General features: G+C 40.8%; 1 pseudogene; it reads right to left on the minus strand.

Moving 5' to 3' along the window:
* Positions 1 to 5,643: 5,643 nt before the first annotated feature.
* Positions 5,644 to 9,876, minus strand: LOC147465755 (G-type lectin S-receptor-like serine/threonine-protein kinase SD2-5; annotated as a pseudogene).
* Positions 9,877 to 10,968: the final 1,092 nt, after the last annotated feature.

Below are 10,968 nucleotides of genomic sequence, written 5' to 3' on the forward strand. Positions count from 1 at the left end.
CTCCCACATCATCCAAAGTGATAGCATCCCTCTTGTGTTGTCTCTTGCACTGTCTCATCTATCGAAAACAACGCCTACGTACATGTCTTGTATGACCACAATGCCAATACATAACATCTCTATGTCTACAAGATCGTCCTTTGATTGTATCTCTCTAGACTCATTTGTGCCAAAAGCATTGCACAATCTTTGCCATAAATCTATAGCTGTACATGCATCTAAACCAATGCAATAGACAGACTCACCAAGGTGCAACATGATCGTCAAACGTGCAAGCTCATCCAAGTCCTCCCACTCATCGTCACTCATAGACTCTAGCCTAGCATCCATGCCCTGTAGTGGAAACACTTGGCCCAACTGAGTCAATGCATCATGCATACCTGCTTTCCAATGCTCAAAGTTTGAACCATCAAATTTTGTATGGAAAATCCCAAATCCTGACAATGATGTACATGCCAAATCCATGGCGATAACCTGTGACAAGACCAAGCACAAATCGATCAAATGACAATAGCCAAAGCCTGGTTAACTCATACACCAAGTACCTTCAAAATACAACATAAGCTGGCATAAGCTGTCTAAGAGAAGTGTCAACAAATATGGTGATCAATGTAACGAAGAAGTGAGCAAAACCGCTCAAATGATGCCAAAATACCCACTCTAATCCAAGAGCACTATGTGGTAATCGATGAAACTATCACCAACAATCTCCCTCCTGAAGAGATTACCACATGTATGTCAAATGACATAATCCAGTGAGCAAACACTCTCACAATGCGATGCCAAAACACTATGGCAAAGCAACCACGAGTGCCAAATGCAATCAAAACACGATTGCAAACCATGCGCATAAACAAATAAACTCGCAAGAAAAATCAGACAGAGTTTCGACAGTATTTGGCTATCTAACCATAATAATCATACATGCCATAAACATGCTCAAAACCATGAGAAAATCATTCGTAAAATCCGCGCATACATGAGCTGCCCCAAAGTCTCAACTCCCTGAACTTGGAAAACAATCCTGTAATGCGAAACACAAAGTGCATCAACCACACTCTACAAGCAAGGCATATACTAGCATAAACTTGGATGCAAACCAACCAAAATATGACTGTCACACAAATTGATGCTCAAAACAGCTGAAAATCAGCCCACATATACCATTGCAATGTGAAGAATATCATCCGCCAGAAAGCGCACATCATGTGGATCCACATGGCAATGTAAACGAGCATCAAGCATGTAACAAATGTGTATCAAAGAGCATCCAGATCAGCTGAAAATTCAGCTCACAATCATGCTAGATATGCTTGCAAAACTCTCTGCAAATTCGTGCACCACAGTTTCTGAAATCTGTTCAATCGCATAAGTCAATGCACTTAAGCTGTGATGAATCCAACTCTTGAATCCTGAGAGTCCACAAGAATGCATACATCCACAAAGTGTTCCCATTGTATGCGCATAAATGTGTTGAAAATATCAACCCACACTCTCTTCACTGAGAGAAAAGCACCAATGCGCAAAACAAGAGAATGGAAAAGCTCAATCCGAGCTCTCCAGATGTAGCAAATCACCACAATAGGCATACATAATCTTCAACTTTCCGAATACCCTGCAGCCTGTCAGCCCATATCTTCCACACCCTTCAGGATTTGCAGAAACTTCCTTCTGCAAAGTTGTAGACCATGTGAAAACGGTTGAAAACAGAGGGAATGGACCTGAAATGTGCCGTTTTTACAGGTCGAAATAGACCTATAAAAATTTGCACCTGTGTACCCTAGACGTGCAGGCAGTCTGAGTGACGTATCTTTAAATTGGTGAAGACTTTCTTCTGCAAAGTTGAAGAGGACAAAAAACGGTCAAGCCCGACGAAAACGGCTTGAATGAAGACGTTTTGTAGGCCAAAAAGAATCTGCAAAAACGTGCTGCAGTTTTTGCTGCTTCTCTGCCTGCCTCCCCGCTGAGCTCCAATGGTGCTCCCAATCCCTTAGCTCTGATACTACTTGAAGTGCGCAAGTGGGATTGTGTGTGAGTGTGTGCAACAATGGATAAGAGAGGAGAAGAGGAGACCTTGTGTTTCCAGGGACTGAAACTCACTCTCTACATGTGACTCCCCTTATTCTATTATGTACATAATGAATAAGTATAGTGGGCGGGCACCTAGCCTAACCGGCCGCATGGGGCTTTACCCCAAAAATCAAGCACCTCAAGCACCTTAAGCTTGGGTCGGGTTCCCACCTCAAGCACAGTCCTAGGTTAACTAAGGTCCAAGGACTTTTAACACTAACTATTGGAGGTCTTCAATGAAACTAACCCTAAGGTATTTATGCTCCATTGGTTAGCCTTGCTCTTTGACAGATCATCTCTCATTTGGGATGCTTTATTGTGGCCCCGTGTTGAGATAGATCTATAAGCACATGTCTATATTGTAACCCTTGTTCTCGTTTATTCTCCCACATTAAATGATCAGTTAAATATGAGAAAATCATTTGGGTTGGTTAGATATTTGTTTTTATGACACACCATGCAGGCTGTCCAGGAGTCGTGCCCAAACAAAGCGATGAAGGGCTTCCGAAGCTCTGGTGACCCCCTTCTAGTGTGTCATGCTGAAGCTCTGGTGGCCCCCTTCTAGCGCATCATGCGGGAGGGCAAGAGGGAATTTTCCCTTGATTTTTGCACCTTGCGAGGGGAGACCATGTGGGCAAGAAGGATATGCCTCTATCGCGTCATGCGGGTGGAAGCCACATTGAGTAGTAGAACAATAGGACGCAATAGGAGGGGGTTCGAACTTTGAGGATGCAAAACAATGCCTTATCGCGCCATGTAGGGTGGGAAGAACTTGCAAGAGAAGAAGGGAAAAAGTACGGAATGTCGTGTTAAAAAAATGCCAATGGAGTCACAAATGAGCACGTGCCTTGGAGCTTATATATGGATGACCATCCGTATAGTTGACCGTTGGGGGCATGCCACATGGCAGGAGTGTTGGTTGACACATGTCACCAACGATCAAATTTTCCCCCATATATAAGTATGATTGCCACTTTTCACACAACTCTTATACCTCGCAGAACCTCCAGCACGACACAATCCCATTCCACCCTAACTCTTGCAAACCTTCCTATCGCATCATAGGCTTGCAAACCTCTAAACATGTTGATTGCCAGCTTGCACGGCACGATAAAGCACCCCTCAACAAATCTTGCTAACCTCTCATTGTGTCGTTTAGGGTTGCACCGCTAAGTTCTTATCACGCCATACCCTCTTGTATACTCTTGCTCTCTATAAATCCACCCCTCTTTGCCCTGCCCATCCAACCCCCTTGTGCTCCTCTCCCATTCCGGTCCGACCTTGCCGATCCACCCCTATTTGCTCCTCTCCCATTCCAGAATGATGCGATTTGGGGTGCTCGTATTTTCCATTCCATGTCCGAATCGCATCATTTGGGCTTCCTCACACAATTTTGGATCTCTTGAGATCGTCTCTTCAAAGCCAAAAAAATGAGTCAGATTACTGAGGGTCGAGAGGGGATTATGGAGGAGAGCCCAAGCCTTGAGAAATTGTTGGTTGCTATCATGGATGGTGGTGACATGGAATTGTACACAAAGGCATATGATATATTCAATCCTCAATTTGATATTTCAATTATGCTAGACAAATTGAGAGATTTTCTACTAGAGGAGGTCAAAGAATTTGAGGAGGTAGTTGAGGGGACGTGTTTTGCATTGGATGACAAGAGTTATTGTCATCTGACTGAATTTCCTACCAACCCAGTTGAGAAGGGCAAAGTAATAAGAAGATTAGGAAGATTTTCCAAGAAGTCTTCTTTTGTTTGCCCACCGAGCATTTTTTGCTCTGTCCATTCAAAGCCTTGCAACCTTGTTCCAAAGAAAGTTGCCTTTATCTTCTACATGTTTCTTAAAGTTGACATGCAAGGCAAAGGTCAACATGAAGTGAAAGATAGAGACAGAGGGAACAAATAAAAATGTTCCACATTCTTGCAACTTGAGAAAAGTGAAGTTCTAGAGGAGGAAGAAATTGATGATGTAGCTCAGGAGCAGGAGAGTTCAAATTTTGATGCTGCTCAATTTAGAGCTAGTGATTTCATTAATGAGCCCATAGAGGAGGTAGAGTTATTTGAGGCCTCTTTTAATGTTCCAAGCCTTCCCTTCTTTTATATCAATGGAAAATAGTATATCCCTCTCCACCATATTTAATGCCTGCTTAATATCACAGAGGACTATTGTATTGCAACCATTTTTGAAGCTTTTGAGGTTGCCAAAGACTTCATTAATACATAAGAAGAGTCAAAGAACGAGTTTTTGGCATTTGATCTGCAGACACTCGATAACTTATTTCTTCCTGATCTTGATGCACTTGCTCTATGCATGAAAAGAGTGGAAGAGGAGAAACCTACTCTTAAAATATGAGGATTTTGAGAAGACACTTGTTGAGCTTGGTATCCAATCTTTTGGCAAAGATTTTAAGTTAAAAGAGGTATAAAAGGACGTTACAAAAGAGAGATGACTGGGTCATGCAATCTCCTTTAAGAAAAATTCATTGTGGAGGATGAGTTGCAAAAGGTATACTCAGGTTCACCTTGATCTCCCTTCCTACAATCTTCTTTTGTTTTAAAGTTTTTGTTATATATTTATTACTTCCTGTTCTGCAAATTGAACTCCTTGACAAAGACAATTTTATTGGGAGAGATAAAGGCTCCACAGGGAGATCAACAGAGGGAACTTTTAGAAGGGATGCCTCCTCCCTCATGAACTACTTGCCTACATTGGACAATGCCACCTTGTGCACTTTTCAGATGCAGTATTCTAAAGATCCTAAGTTGCCAATATTTTCCCTGAAGATATTGTCACGGTTTATGGGGTACACTCCCCTTCAAATCAATGCCAACAAGGTCAAGCTACTTGTGAGATCCGTGGAACTTAGAATATTTGGGTATGTTGCAAGATTCAATGCATCAAGAGCGGGATACTTTCTCTGCTACTCTAGCAGCTGCAGCTGAGGAGTCAAATGTCAAAATACTTGGGGTCAATAGAAGAAGAAAGTTTTTGAGATAAAGGGGTGACATGCCTAGAAATACCAAAAGAATAAAAAACTGATGTAAAATCGACAATATTTTGCGTAAAGATATATATATTTTTTGAAGTAACTAGTCTTTTATAGACACTTTGTGTGGTAGCATATTCTTGGCTAAGCTTAATGTTCAAGTGAAACTTGCGATTATCACCTATGGAAGATGTATTACTCATTGTAAGTAGCAAAGAGCATACATAAAGTATAATGGAGACAACGTAGTAGCAGAGTTGTTAGCATTAGAAGAGAAGAGAGAAAGCTCATGAAAGTAAGACAAAAAAGGAGGGATTGAGTTATTCAAAAGTGGAAATAACCATTTGCCACCAAGTGAAGTGAATGAGAACAAAGTTTGAGGTGAACCACAAGGAAATGGTTTGAAAATGATATCCTTTTGAATATTTAGAGATATGTACCTGGATACGCTTTAAATAGCATAGATATGCTTTAAATAACCAAAACTCTGAAATTTGGAGTTGTTTTGACCGTCAATGGCTTTGCTAATTATCAAGTTAACCAACGCCTTACACAACCCTTTTTGAGTCGTTTTTGGCCCTAATGCTTCAACATCTGCACCACACGGCTCATGGCACGCTGCGGGGTGGGATCCTCTTGCAAGCACCAAACTGCCATCATCAAGGCTCATTTTGGTGAGGGCTCGCTGAGGGATCCTTTTCCTCCACTATGACCTCATCCAATATTTCCTCTACCTTGCCCTCCCCTCCCAATGTCAGATTATAGAGTGCCCATTCTGGCATATATCCCCATCTTGACTCTAGTGTACCCTCAAAATTCCGTTGCTCCGATAGCTGCTCCAATAGTGTAACTCCATAGATGTATACATCTACCTTTTCTGCTATACGACCCACCATTCTTAGCCAATCTGGTGCCATATACCCTCTCGTGCCCCACATAATCGTCTCCACAACATCTTGTTGCTGACTCATAAGCTTTACCAACCCAAAATCCAAAAGTTTTGCAACTCCATCATCATCCACAGTATTGTTCTCAGGCTTTGTGTCACAATGTACGATGCAATCAGGACTACCCTCATGAAGGTAAGCTAAGCCCCTTGCAACACCTATAGCAATGGAAAGCCTCTCTTCCCAAGAGAGTTTTGGATACTTTGAGCCCTCTTTAGGAAATGAAAGTGCATCTAGAGACCCTCTGCCCCAAGCAAAACTCCTTGAGCCACACCAAATTCAAGTGCCTAACCGTCCCAATGGTGGCCAACTCCGCATGAACCTGGCTAATTCCTTCCAATTTTTTTATTGTAATTTTTGTCCCATCAGTAACGATTCCTTCATAAACTGACCCGAATGACCCACCTCCTATCCTGTGTGTGAAGTTCTCTGTTGCATTCTTGAGTTCCCTATAGGAATACTTTATAGTAGCCTCGATAATGCTTCCAGCAAAAATTCTTCTTCTTCTGCATGAGCCACTTTCACTTTGTTCCTTACAAACAACCACAAACCTATGCATAATACAATCACAACAACAGGAACACATAAACCCAATATGATAGCAAGCGGTGACCGAGGTTTCCCTTGCACCCTCACATAAGCATCATACATATAATTGTTGTTGTAATTGCTAAATACCAAAGCTGACAAAGTACACATTTGACTAATGACCAGACAATTTTTCCTTTCCTTTGAATCAGATGCTGCACCATAGAAGAACCCCAAACAAGAGAAGTTCTTGGTACATAAAGCTTTACATTCATCTAGAGATAAGCCACTAACTGTATCTGAGGAAATTTCTGTCGCAAAATAGAAACCTACCGTAATTTCACAAAATTGTTATTGTGAATGTGGGTGGGCATGTTCAACCTTACCCCGGGATACAAAGCCCATATGACCTACAATCATCTGGAAGAGCATAAGCCTCTTCAATCACCTACATTTGAGAAACCCACTATGAGCTAGAAATTTTCATTTTGAAACAAACCCAATGCTCATCAAGTCAAGCAGAAATATTTGCAATTGATGCTGATATTCCCTCTACTTCCCAATATGTTACCATCTATGTCAATATGGATATACTGACATTAGAAATTTCTACATAAACAAGCTCTGTGTTGTTGCTTGATGGCCTTAGCTCCCAGTAAGGCTCAAAACTCTCATACTATATTGTAGGCGACAAGCCTGTGAGCTTCCATAGCCAAGACACTCCTCCCCCACAGAGGGAAACCCATTCCTTGCAGAATTCAAGAAGCTTTTCTAGACAGACAGCTTTTGAGTGGAGAGTAGGTATCTGTGGAGTGATCAAAGGATTGCCAATGTGAGGTCCCCAACCCCAAAAGATTGGGGCGACTTGATAAATAGTCTTCCTTTATTATCAAGTTCTATTGACGACACCCTACTCCGTTTCCATGAAGTAGAGATACAAGCAACATAAGAGAGGAAGTCCTCCATCCATCGTGATTGTGCTTGTAAGGGTCATACACCACAGGTCAGCTAAATCAAGGGATTTTAATGAAAGCTAATTCCTATATTACAAAGATAAAATCTCATTGGCATATTTAAGATCTATAAACAACGCCTTTTTCCCCATGTTTAAGAGGAACGACCACCATTCATAAATCATAAGTGTGATATGAGACTTATAATTGACTAGCTATTAATCTTGTGAAAAGTACTCGAATAATCGGGTCCACCCATCCGTAGACCTAAATTTTCTAGGATACTAACCTCCCACTTTCCACATCACACTCACCCGTTCTTCTTGTTTTTTAATTACTACCACACTGTTTTACAAATACAAACATGATTCCTTTATTAGTTCGGACATAGATTTGTTCATGCAACCCTCCAAACAATACCAAAGCAATTCAAACAAGGCCTAATGAAAATAGTCCTATATTTATCTAACCAATAGAGCTTTTTCAAAGGGTTTATTTATTCGCTAACTGCAAATTGCGCAACCTTCCCATCTCGCTAACCATGAGGCATCTCGCTAACCGCAAGGGATAAAAAGAGAGCCTATAACCTCAGCTTAGTTTGTGGGATCATCTTGCTACCCACGAGGCATTTCGCTACCCGCGAGGAACAAAATATATTCTTCCAACAATTTTTCTTCTTAAATGATTCTTAAAACATGATCAACCAACTCTTCATATCAAATAATAATAATTTATCAAGCAATAACAATTTAACGAAGAATGATAATTTATCAAATAATCCTTTCACTACTCTACGAGAACATATGCTTGTTTCATGTGATACAATCACGTTTCCTTAGAGTGTTTAAGGGAATTCCTAAACTTGCCTTACTAGGTTGGTGTGCATAATGATGTAGAATTATAAATTTATCTTATCGGATTAGCGATACGTTTGATTATCTCCTGTGCTTGAGGTTGGATGGCTTCAAATTCTTCCAGAGTCTCCGTTCAAAGAATTATGATTGGAGTAGATGATACTTTCCTTGCAGGTGGAATGACCTGAGCATCCTTAGAGATTTGATTCACTCACTTTGGGGCCATCGTATGGTTTCCTTGCTTGCCGAGAAGATTGTAAGAAAGAGAGAGAAAAAGAACTCAACAATCTGAGGGACAACACGATGGTGGTATAGATGGAGTTAGAGATGGAGATGGATCGAGGGTGAGAGGTTGAGGGAGAGAAGGTAACTCTGGCGTTATGGCAAGAGAGCTTCCGCTTCTAAGAACTTATGTGTGTGTGTCTTGAAAGTGAGGGAAGAGGGGCCTTTATATAGGCTCTCAAGAGCCAAAAGCACAAGCTAAGAATAGCAAAAAACAGAGAGACAAGTTTGCACACGTTCTTGGCGGTTTTTTTTTTTTTTTTGGACACATATCCTGATGCGTGATTTTGACTCTCTAATTTTAAGAGAAACTTGACTTCCAAGAAAAGAAGCTCTCACTTCTCTTTCTTCTCTAAAAATATTTCCTTTTTCCTAAAAATACTCCTTCTCTTCTAAAAATACTCCTTTTCTCAAAAGACTCATTCTACTCCTCTTCTAAAAATACTCCTCCTTTCTAAAAAAACTCCTTCTTTCTTGAGAGTCAAATCTTATCTTTAGAAACAGACTCGAGGCTTAAGTTTCCCATATCAACCTATTGTTTCCAAGTGAATAAATGCCATAATTAATAGTTCAGGAGTCCGATTTTTGATTCGATCGTTGCATTGGAACGTTTTATGACTTAACAAAATTCAAACCTTAAACACTTTTACAAAGTAAATGAAATAGTTTTGAAAAATGTTGGGTGCATTACAATTAAACAACATCATTTGAGGAGTTGAGCAAGAGAAGGTTGCCATTATCTTTGAGTTCCGTGGATTGAACATGTGTTATAGCGGTGGAGGTGTGCCAAACAAGCAAATCGGAGCATTTGGGCCACCAACAGAGATGATGAGATCACCATCATCTTGGAGGCAGAGAGAGGTGGAGATACCGCCAAGGTTATTGTACTGACCGGGAAGTTTTGTCTCTGTAGGTGTACCAAACAAGGGTAGAGATTACCAAGTGGACGATCCTGAGGCTATGTGCGTTTGATTGGCTGGGCATGTTTTTGAATATAAGGTGGAAGGTAGCATTTGGGGAGACAAGGATGTCGCTGAAAGAAATCTAAAACTCGTAGTCGGAGCTTGCGATTGTGAAGTTGATGTTAAGCTGGGCTCTGGATGTGAGGTTGGAAGCAGCATCACCCACCATGACATAAGTTATTATCACACTAAAAATGACTGCTCTCCCATGAGGCATTGGATGTGCAGCATGCGATGTCACAAAAAACAAGACACGCCTCTTGTACTTGCGTGTAACATACGCCATGAAAGACACCGCCCAAAAGCATACCAGCAAGCGAAAAAGATCACCTCGCCCTCCTTCACAAAAGTGGCCCCTACCTTCACCAATCTTCCTTCACCAACCTGCAAAGCAAGAATGCATGCGCCAACCTGGCCCAAAAGGGACTTGTAATTAGAAAAGCCCTTAGCTTAATGGCTCTGTATACATGTGGCACTCATCCTCAGTGTCAAAAACCAACGGTTCCAGCTTTGCATGCTTTCTCCACTGGCCCCCTATGGTCTCTGTAAGCCAAAAAGATTAATCTCCAAAATGAAAATAATATAACTCTCTTACGTGGAAGCAAGAACATGACTTTTCCTCAAAGGCCAAAAGGCATCTTGCTAGATTCTTTTTTAAAAATGGGTCCAAAATTCAACACACATACAACTCTCCCTCGCTCGCGTTCTGATTGCCGTTTGCGCTCGCCAAGTCTTTAGTGATTCTCATGACCTTTACTTGGAAGCAAGTATGTTGGTTCAGTAGCTACCAAGCAAACCCACCTAATCATGTTAGTTCGAGATGATGCACATGTTGCATTGTTCCTGCATGTGAATCAAGTTTCCCAACGGTCTCACCCGATATATATATATATATATATATATATATATATATAGAGAGAGAGAGAGAGAGAGAGAGAGAGAGAGAGAGAGAGAGAGAGTTTCCTCACTCCCATCTACACTGCATGGAGCATCCTTCGCAATCCAACACACAAGTGCAAAAGGTGTGATCATGATATATATATATATATATATAATATATATATATATATATATAGGCATTAGATCTCACTTAAACTATATCTTGCTTAATTTATTTAATGAGATATTGTAAAATATTACCACCGACCTTGCAAACAAAAATCAATCTCTCTTCCTTTTACTCTCTCCCCACATGTCAATTTTCCAATCCACATTCTCTTTTCCCTTTCAACTCGAATATAAAAAATATTAATCTCTAAAATGAAAAAAATATAACTCTCGTACATGGAAGCAAGCACATGACTTTTCTTCCAAGGCCAAAAGGAATCTTGCTAGATTCTTTGTAAAACAAACGTGTCCAAAATTTAGCACACATACA

The sequence above is a fragment of the Adiantum capillus-veneris genome, chromosome 1 (genome assembly GCF_014529385.1).
Source record: "Adiantum capillus-veneris isolate H3 chromosome 1, ASM1452938v2, whole genome shotgun sequence".
Classification (NCBI taxonomy): domain Eukaryota; kingdom Viridiplantae; phylum Streptophyta; class Polypodiopsida; order Polypodiales; family Pteridaceae; genus Adiantum; species Adiantum capillus-veneris.